Source organism: Erinaceus europaeus, chromosome 10 (assembly GCF_950295315.1).
Source record: "Erinaceus europaeus chromosome 10, mEriEur2.1, whole genome shotgun sequence".
Taxonomy (NCBI): Eukaryota; Metazoa; Chordata; class Mammalia; order Eulipotyphla; family Erinaceidae; genus Erinaceus; species Erinaceus europaeus.
In genome coordinates this window covers 15,762,214-15,772,687 of record NC_080171.1, presented here as the reverse complement: position 1 = coordinate 15,772,687, position 10,474 = coordinate 15,762,214, and positions in this window count along the sequence as shown.

Below are 10,474 nucleotides of genomic sequence, written 5' to 3'. Positions count from 1 at the left end.
TGTGGTCCTCTGTGGAACCATATGTGCTATGTGGACCCATCTCCCACTCCCACTGGGACAACTAAGTGTGGCTGTCAAGAAATTAATTAGGAGTGTGGGGGAATCGGGCGGTAGGGCAGCGGGTTGAGCGCTGGTGGCACAAAGCACCAAGGACCAGCGTAAGGATCCCAGTTGGAGCCCCGGCTCCTCACCTGCAGGGGAGTCGCTTCACAGGCGGTAAAGTAGGTCTGCAGGTGTCTGTCTTTCTCTCCTCCTCTCTGTCTTCCCCTCCTCTCTCTATTTCTCTATGTCCTATCCAACAACAACAAGAAGAAGAACTACAACAATAATAACTACAACAATAAAACAACAAGGGCAACAAAAAAGGGAATAAACAGATAAATATTAAAAAAATTAAGAGTGTGAATCATCTATGAAGGAGTAGTTGGTGAAACAGTGAGAGGGAGCCAAGAGCTCAGGACTCAGCCCCCAGCTTGTGCCAACTCCACGCACACAAACCAGGGACAGCCACCCACCTCACCAGGGAGGAGAGAAGCAGCCATGGACTCTAGGTGCCAATCCCATTCTGCCCCAGTACCAGCTGCAGGACCGGGAGTGAGTGGCTTCCCCAATCTGTGCCTCAGGTTCCTTAGCTGTAAGTGAGAGTCCAAACGTCCACCTCACTGGCCTTTGTGCCTGCCTGGCGCGGACTCAAACACTCTCACGCCTGGAGGCCACTTGCCTTCTTCCTCCTCCTCTATCAGTCTCTGGCCTCCTCCTCTGCTGCCTGTCTCGCTGCTCCTCCCTCTCTGCCCTCTGGGCAGATATTTCCCTGGCTCCAGGCCTTAGCTCAAGCTGTTGGTGCTGCTGGGAAGACCGCTTCTCCCTCTCACATCCTTGCCATGCCAAATTCTTTTCTCTTTTATCTATGGAAGTTTATTCTGAAGTACAGCTTCGGGGAAATCATAGACAACAGCCACTTTCACTCTCAGTTGCAGTGAGAGAGCATCAGGATAATCTAATGGGATAAAAATTTAAACTGGAAATGCAAAACTCAGGTGGGGTAGAGAGCATAATGGTTATGCAAAGAGACTCTCATGGCTGAGGCTCCAAAGCCTTGGGTTCAGTCCCCCACACCATCATAAACCAGAGCTGAGCAGTGCTCTGGTAAAAAATAAAATAAAAATAAAAAATCAAAGATATTGCCTCAACTTTGAGCTTTGTCCCCTAACTCAGTTTGCTTTTTCAAAAACAATTCAATCAAGTTTGCAGTAATAATACACAGTAATAATAGTCAGGTTTCCTTGATATGTATGTGTGTATATTTGTGTGTTTTTGTTGCCTCCAAGGTTATTCATAGTGCCAGCACTATGAATCTACTGCTCTGGCCTTTTTTTTTTTCATATTATTGGATACAGTCAGAGAGAAATTGAGAGAGAAGGAAAGAGAGAGAGAAGCGGGGGAGGGAAGTACATAGTATAATGGCCATGCAAACAGACTCTCATGCTTCAGGCTCCAAAGTCCTAGGTTCAGTCCTCTGCACTACTATAAACCAGAGCTGAGCAGTACTCTGGTTAAAAAAAAAAAAAAAAAAACAGAGAGCAAGAGAAAGAGAGACACTTGCAGACCTGCTTTGCCACTTGTGAAGTGTCTCCCCCTGCAGGTGGGGAGCGAGGGCTCGAACCTGGATCTTTGTGTGGGTCCTTGTGCTTAGTAATATGTGTGTTTAACCAGGTGCACTACTGCCTGGCCCCCTATGTTGTTTATTTACTATATATTAATTATACTACACATTTATATAGATTATATTATATAATGTATATGTCACACCAACTGTAAATAACAATTTATAAATAAATAATAATGTACTACTTAACTATAAATAAAGAGCAAATGACACAAGCATTTTTTAAAATTTTTTAAATATTTATTTTATTTATTTATTCCTTTTTGTTGCCCTTGTTGTTTTATTTTTGTAGTTATTATTGTTGTTGTCGTTGTTGGATAGGACAGAGAGAAATGGAGAGAGGAGGGGAAGACAGAGAGGAGGAGAGAAAGACAGACACCTGCAGACCTGCTTCACTGCCTGTGAAGCGACTCCCCTGCAGGTGGGGAGCCGGGGTTCCAACAGGGATCCTTATGCCGGTCCTTGTGCTTTGTGCCACCTGTGCTTAGCCCGCTGCGCTACCGCCCAACTCCCAACACAAGCATTTTAAAAGCAGTGAGATTGCACAGTAGTTATGCTAAAAGACTTTCATGCCTTAGGCACTAAAGGCCCCAGGTTCAATCTCTAGCTCCACCATAAGCCAGAACTGAGCAGTGCTTTAATAAATAAAAATAAAATAAAATAAATAAAAGCAAACATGTGAGCAAAAAGTGGGATAGTTGAACCAAATACATATGTGTCTCATTGGATAAATAATTGTCTATGGACATCTGTCTTAGGAAAATGTGGAAATGTACCCTTGTGACAGCAAAAATCTCATAAGGCAAAATTTCCTCAATAAAGTGATACTGGGATGGAAAGAAAATAGTCTAATATTCACGAGTATTTATCTTTCTTTTTTTTTCCACCACCAAACCACTTTATTGAGGAAATATTGATTTACAAGACCACTGTCACATTCCAGTTCTTACTGCCTTCATTTTTTTGTCATCTCAGACACTGCCTCCTCCACAGAGACCCCCCCACACACAGGAGCACAGCTAACTGGGGCACCCCCAAGGGGCGACGCTCTGCCCTCAGCGGGCTCCTCTCCTTTCTGCCTGGGTCACACACTGACTGGTGGAGCCTTTTTCTCCCCCACCCCGCAGTTCACAAAAGTGTCCACTAGGTGGTGATAGAATTACAGTCCCAGCTGAGAACAGCCGCTGGGGAGCCCAGTTGCCTGCATGCATCATTCATTCATTCATTCATTCATTCAGTCAGTCAGTCAGTCAGTCAGTCAGTCAGTCAGTCAGTCAGTCAGTCAGTCAGTCAGTCAGTCATGTCTTCAACAAGTATTTATGGAGCATCTGCCATATGCAAAGCTGTAGGACTAGTGAAAAACAAAGCAGCAAGAGCCCCGTTCTCATATGGGGGGGGGGGTTGCTGGTAAGTGACAACAGGAGTGGGAGTGTCACAAAAAAATAAAGCCAGGAAAACATGGGTGGAGGTGGTGGCTGTGGAGAATGCTCGTGCCCACCTGCACCCAGATCCATGAGTGAGCATTTCTTCAGGGAAGAGCAGTATCTCTGAGCTGGAAGTGTCCCCAGCACCTTGCTATTTTTTTTTTTTTTTTTTTTTTTGGCCTCCAGGGTTATCGCTGGGGCTCAGTGCCTGCATTATGAATCCACTGCTCCTGGAGGCCACGCTTCTCATTTGGTTGCCCTTGTTGTTGTTGTTGTTGTTATTGTTATTGTTGTCATACCTGTTGTTGGATAGGACAGAGAGAAATCAAAAGATGAGGGGAAGACAGAGAGGAGGAGAGAAAGGCACCTGCAGACCCGCATCGGCACTTGCGAAGCGACCCCCTGCAGGTGGGGAGCTGGGTGCTTGAACTAGGATCCTTACGTGGGCCCTGGTGCTTGGCACCACATGCACTTAGCCCTCTGTGCTACTGCCCAGCTCCCAGCACCTTGCTATTCTAACTGTGCTCCTGGAACCAAGTAGGAGCCACATGACCTACAAAGCCGGACTCATGGTTCACCTGCTTGACAGGGACCTAGGAGACCAGTGCATAGCCCATGGCTATTCGTGCTTGGGTTTAAACATCAGCTCAGCAACTTTCTCCCTGGCTGTGAGCTCCTATGCTTCTGTTTCCTTATCCGCACAGTGGGAATAGTAAAGGTGTCTACTGCCAAGGGCTGCTGTGAAGACTGACAGACGCAACCGGCAATTGGTAAATGTTAGCTCTAGTAGTGTTTTGGAATAATAGTGTTATCACTAACTCAGTGCTAAAGAAATGCTTAAGGAACATGTGATCCACACTGGAGGCTGATGGACACGAGTGCTCCTCTATTCTGTTCTATTCCTTTTTTTTTTACTTATTATTATTGTTGTTATTGCTGTTATTGTTGTTGGATAGAACATAGAGAAATGGAGGGAGGAGGGGAAGACAGAGAAGGGGAAAGATAGACACCTGCAGACCTGCTTCATGGCTTGTGAAGTGACTCCCCTGCAGGTGGGGAGCCAGGGACTCGAACCGGGATCCTTACAACAGTCCTTGCGCTTTGCGCCATGTGCGCTTAACCCACTGCGCTACCGCCCGACCCCCTATTTTTTTAAAGTTTTTTTCTTTTCTTTCTTTCTTTTTTAATCTTTTAACCAGAGGACCGCTCAACTCTGGCTTATGGTGGTGTGGGGAATTGAACCTGGGAGGAGCCTCAAGTGTGAGAGTCTGTCTGTATAACCATTATGATATCTCCCCCCTTCCCTATTTTCTTTAATTTTATTTTACCAGAACCCAGCTCATCTCTGGCTTATGGTGGTGCAGGGGACTGAACCTGGGACTTTGGAACCTCAGACAGGAGAATCTCTTTGCATAATTCTTACGCTATCTACCACCTCGCCTCATTTTTATTTTCTAGTATACTTTTTCCCCCATACCAGAGCACTGCTCAGCTCTGGCTCATGATGATGCAGAGACTTGAACCAGAGTCTCAGGCACAATCCTTTGCATAGTCATTGTACTACTCTCCTCTGCCCATTGTGGGTGCTTTGCGACGGCATCTCCTGCTGTCCCCTTCATCTTGACCTGGGAGGTAAAAACACTGTCCCTGTCCCCACTTGCAGCTCCCCTCTGGATAGCTGAGCCTCAGGTGTCTGTAAGCTGCATGCCAGGATGAGGGCCCAGTGGGTGTGCAGAGGGAGCCCGGCTAGAGGGAGCCTGGGGAACTGCAGTGAGACCCAGCCCAGAGCACCCAGGTTAGACGACAGCCGGGCTGGAGGATCATGGAGGAAGGAGCTGCTCAGGGCTGCCCGCAGGGTCACTAGGTTGGCTCAGGCCCTCCAGCTTGCAGGTGTCAGAAGCTGGGACTAGCCTTTCCCCTTTCCTAACCAATCCTGTCCCCGACTTGCCACTTCCGGTTTTTACCCTAGAAAGCCCGCTGCTGTTCTGGGTTCACCTTTTTTTTTTTTTTTTTTTTTTTTTGGCTCTTTGCTTTACCGCGACCAGACCTAGAGAAGGGCTGGTGGGCATAGCGGAGACAGCCATTTCGCTAGCTCCATGTGGCCTAAACCACTCTGCTCTCGCCCATTTCTGGGGTGCCCGCGTGAATAATGATTTGTGTTCCCGCCCCGCTCCGGTCTCTTCTCTCTCCCTTGCAATGCAACCCGACAAAGGACAAGTCTTAGAGATTAGCAGAAACCAGATGACAAGAGCAGGTACCCTCAGCTGGGCCGACCAAGGCCAAGACACCTGAGCCTCTGGTGTCCCCTGGCCAAGCGCAGAAGGGCCCCCGGGTCTGGATTGGGGACAGAGCTGCAGAGAGTGCGTTGTACCACTGTGGGGCAAGGAGAACTGAGCCTAGTGCTGCTTGGTCCTGATCCAGACCCCGGGGCCCTCCTGCCCTCGGCCAGCTTCTAATACCTGGAAGGAAGCTGGAGGGCCTGAGCTGACTTGGTGACCCTGCTGGGCAGCTTCCCAATCTGTGGTTTAGAAACCAAGGAGCGGGACCAGTTGGTAGCGCAGCGGGTTAAGCACACATGGCACGAAGTGCAAGAACCAGCATAAGGATTCGAGCCCCTGAGTCCCCACCTGCAGGGGGTCACTTCACAGGCGGTGAAGCAGGTCTGCAGGCGTCTGTCTTTCTCTCCCCTTCTCTGTCTTCCCCTCCTCTCTCCATTTCTGTCCTACCCAACAACAACAACAGCAATAACCACAACAATAACAACAACAAGGGCAACAAAAATGGGGATAATGGCCTCCAGGAGCAGTGGATTCATAGTGCAGGCACCAAGCCCCAGCAATAACCCTGGAGGCAAAAAGAAAGAAAGAAAGAAAGAAAGAAAGAAAGAAAGAAAGAAAGAAAGAAAGATCAGGAGGAAGTGCTTTGCCACCTAGCTGTACCTGACCAGTTTTCTCAAACGGAGGCAGATCTTCTGAGCCAACCTGGTCCTCAAAAAAGCTTCAAATTGACAAACCACAATTGCCTCTAAGTGGCGTGCCCTCACCTCCCCCAGCAGAATTTATTGTGCAGTGAGTGACCACAGGCTTCGGGCCTCCGCACAGCACCACTTGGCTATCTCACATATGGCTAGTCATGTGTAGCTACACAGCCCGGCAAAACAGAACACACAGGTTAGAAATAGCCCCTACTTAGTCTGCTAGCGGTAGAATTTCACATCAGTGGGGTAGGGAGGTGGGGGGGATGGGTTATTTCATAAACAGTGTTGAACAACCTGCAAACTAGCTGGGGAAAAGTAGATTAAATTTTCAGTTAGGCAGAGGATAGATTAACATAATGGTTATGCAAAGAGACTGTCACACCTGAGGCTCCAAAGTCTCAGGTTCAATCCCCTGCACTACCATCAACCAGAGCTGAGCAGTGTTCTGGTGATTATATATCCATATCCATATCCATATACATATCATCCCCACCTGCAGGGGAGGAAGCTTCATGCGTGATGAAGCAGTACTGCAGGTATTTCTCTGTCTCACTCCATATTTTTTTTTTCTTTTTGCCTCCAGGGTTATCACTGGGGCTCAGTGCCTGCACTATGAATCCACTACTCCTGTGGCCATTTTATCCACTTTATGTTGGATAGGACAAAGAGAAATTGAGAGAGGAAGGGGAGATAGAGAGGGACCGAGACAGATAGACACATGCAGACCTGCTTCACCATTTGTGAAGTGACCCCTCTGCAGGTGGGGAGATGGGAGGGGGGTTGATCTTTGCAGGCGTCCCTGTGCTTTGTACTATGTGTGCTTAACCCAGTGCACCATCATCCAACCCCGTCTCTCTCTCCCTTTCCCTCTAGATTCCTAACTATTTCTACTTGTTTTTTTTTTCAAGTTAAAAAGTGGTCAAGGACTCATAAACTATACGTATTTTGAAATGAACTAAACCTACTTTGGAAAAAACCTTCTTTATGTGTGTGGAAATTTTGAAACACAGGGCAGGGGTAGATACCATAATGGTTATGCAAAGAGATTCTCATGCCCAAGGCTCTGAAGTCCCAGGTTCAATTCCCCACACCAAAAGCCAGTGCTATGCAGTGCTCTGGTATTTTTCTCTGTGTCTTTCTCTCTCTCTCTCTCTCTCTCTCTGCATCTCTCTCAAAAATAAAACAAATAAAACACTAAAAAAAAACAAAACTGTCTTTTGGCTGGGTGGTGGCACACCTGGTTAAGTGCACACATTACAGTGTGCAAGGACCTGGATCAAGCCTCCAGTCCCCACCTACCGGGGAAAGCTTTGCCAGTGGTGAAGGTGTCTGTCTGTCTCTTTCCCTCTCTACCGCCTCCTTCCCTCTTGATTTCTGGCTTTCTCTATCCAATAAATAAAGATAATAAATATTTTAATTTTTTAATATTTATTTATTCCTTTTTGTTGCCCTTTTATTGTTGTAGTTATTATTGTGGTTGTTATTGATGTCGTTGCTGTTGGATAGGAGAGAGAAATGGAGAGAGGAGGGGAAGACAGAAAGGGGGAGAGAAAGATAGACCTGCAGACCTGCTTCACTGTCTGTGAAGCGGCTCCTCTTAAGGTGGGGAGCTGGGGGCTCGAACCAGGATCCTTACACCGGTCCCTGCACTTAACCCACTGTGCTACCTACCGCCTGACTCCTGATAATAAATTTTTTTTTAATTAAAAAAAGAAATAACTATGAAATCTTGTAACTGACTATAAGTCACAAATAAAAAGAAAGAAAGAAAGAGCTTATTTTTGAAACACAACCCCCACATTCTTTCTAACTCCATTAGGAGGTGGGTCTGCCAACGCCTCCTCCTGGAATCTGGGCTCTGTGGGCGCGACTGGCTCCAACTAGGCCGTAAAAACAGGAGCTGGGGGAGGGGGGGGTCTGAGGGGGTGGGTGGTGGTGCACTGGTTGAGCTCACATGTTACCATGAGCGAGGATCTGGGTTCAAGCCCCTGCTCCCCACCTGCAGATGGGGAAGCTTCATGGTCAGTGAAGCAGGTGTCCACCTTTCTCTCTTCCTCTGTATTCCCCCACCCCATCCCTCTCAATTTCTCTCTGTCGTGTCAAATAAAGTAGAAAAATAAAAACAGGGTGGTCCGGGAGGTGGCGCAATGGATAAAGCACTGGACTCTCAAGCAGGAGGTCTCAAGTTCAATCCCTGGCAGCACGTGTACCAGAGTGATGCTTATCTCTTTCTCTCTCTCCTCCTATCTTTCTCACTAATAAATAAATAAAATATTTTTAAAAAAGGAAAAGAAAAAGGGGGGGACAGGAAGAGGCGGGGGCAGACCCTCGCAAGACCCGCTCGATGCGAGAGACCCCGCCTTCCTTACCAGACACACACACACATACCACACACACACACCACACACACACCACACACCACACACCACACACACCACACACACACACACCACACACCACACACACACATACCACACACCACACACACACCACACACACACACACCACACACACACACACCACACACCACACACCACACACACCACACACCACACACACACACACACCACACACACACACACACACCACACCACACACACACCACACACACCACAGACACACACACACACACCACACACCACACAGACACAGACACACACACCACACACACTACACACACACACACACACACACACCACACACCACACACACCACACACACCACACACACACACACACACCACACACCACACAGACACAGACACACACACACCACACACACACACCACACACACACACACACACACACACACACACACACCCCTTCCCGCCTCCCTTTTCCCCTTTGTGCGCCGCCAGGCTGTCCAGGCTCAGGGAGACCCGAGCTCCCACCAAGCAGCAGGGAGGCCGCGGCAATGCGGGTGGCGGGCATCGCCACAGGATCAGCTTCGACAAATACCACGCAGGCTACTTCGGGAAGGGAAGGGCGGCCCGCGCCATCACCACCCGAGGAGGAACCCCGGCTCCGCCTGACTGCCAACCTGCATGAGCAGCCGGCCGCCCCCATCGTCCATCATCCATCATCCATCATCCATCGTCCATCGTCCATCATCCATCAGCCATCAGCCATCGTCCATTGTCCATCGTCCATCGTCCATCATCCATTGTCCATCATCCATCATCCATCAGCCACCATCAGCTGCTGCAGAGCCCTGGGGAAGCGCTCATGGTGAAGGCCGATTTCTTGAGTCGAGGAGAAGATCAAAGATGTTGGCGGAGCCTGTGTCCTGGTGGCTTGAAACCACGTGGGAAGGTTCATTAAACGCAGTGAATGTGAAAAAATAAAATAAAAAGGACGGGAAGGCCACTGGGAGTGGTAAATTTGTACTCCTGGCACTGAGCCCCAGCAATGACTCTGGTGACAAAAACAAACAAACAAACAAAAACAGAAGGCTGGGGAAACAGCATGATAGCTATTCAAAAAGAGACTTTCGGGGGTCGGGAGGCAGCGCAGCGGGTTAGTAAAGCGCAAGGTTGGACATAAGGATCCTGGTTCGAGCCCCCAGCTCCCCACCTGCAGGGGAGTCGCTTCTCAGGCGGTGAAGCAGGTGTGCAGGTGTCTATCTTTCTCTCCCCCTCTCTGTCTTCCCCTCCTCTCTCCATTTCTCTCTGTCCTATCCAACAACAATGACATTATTAACAACAACAATAATAACGACAACAATGATAAAACAACAAGGGCAACAAAAGTGGGGGGAATGGCATTATTAACAACAATGACATTATTAACAACAACAATAATAACGACAACAATGATAAAACAACAAGGGCAACAAAAGCGGGGGGAATGGCCTCCAGGAGCAGTGGGTTTGTGGTGCGGGCACCGAGCCCCAGCAATAACCCTGGAGGCAAAAAAAAAAAAAAAAACACTTTCATACCAGAGGCTCTGAGGTCCTGGGTTCAATACCCAGTATCACTATAAGCCAGAGCTGAGCAGTGCTCTGGTCTCCGTCTCTGTGTTTCTCTTTCATCAATAGACACTAAAGAATATAGAGTAGGGCAAGTGGGAACACAGCTGGTAGAGTAAACAGGCTGCTGTGTGCAAGAACTGAGGTTCAAACCCGGGCCCCCACCTGCAGTGGGGCCGCTTTGCGAACAGTGCTGCAGGTGTGGCTCCTCTCTGTCTCTATCTCTCAATCCCTATCAGAAGGAGAAGGAGGAGGGGAATGAACTATATGGCTGCCTGCAATGGTGGAACCACACAGGCACTGAGCCCCAGTGATATCTTGTGGGGTTATGTGTAAGCTTGACAGAGCTTAGGGAGAACTCCCCCCATCCTTGGATGGAGGTCTGGGAAGATACCCTCTTGTCAGTCTCTCTCAACCAAGGTGAGCAAACCGTCTCTCAG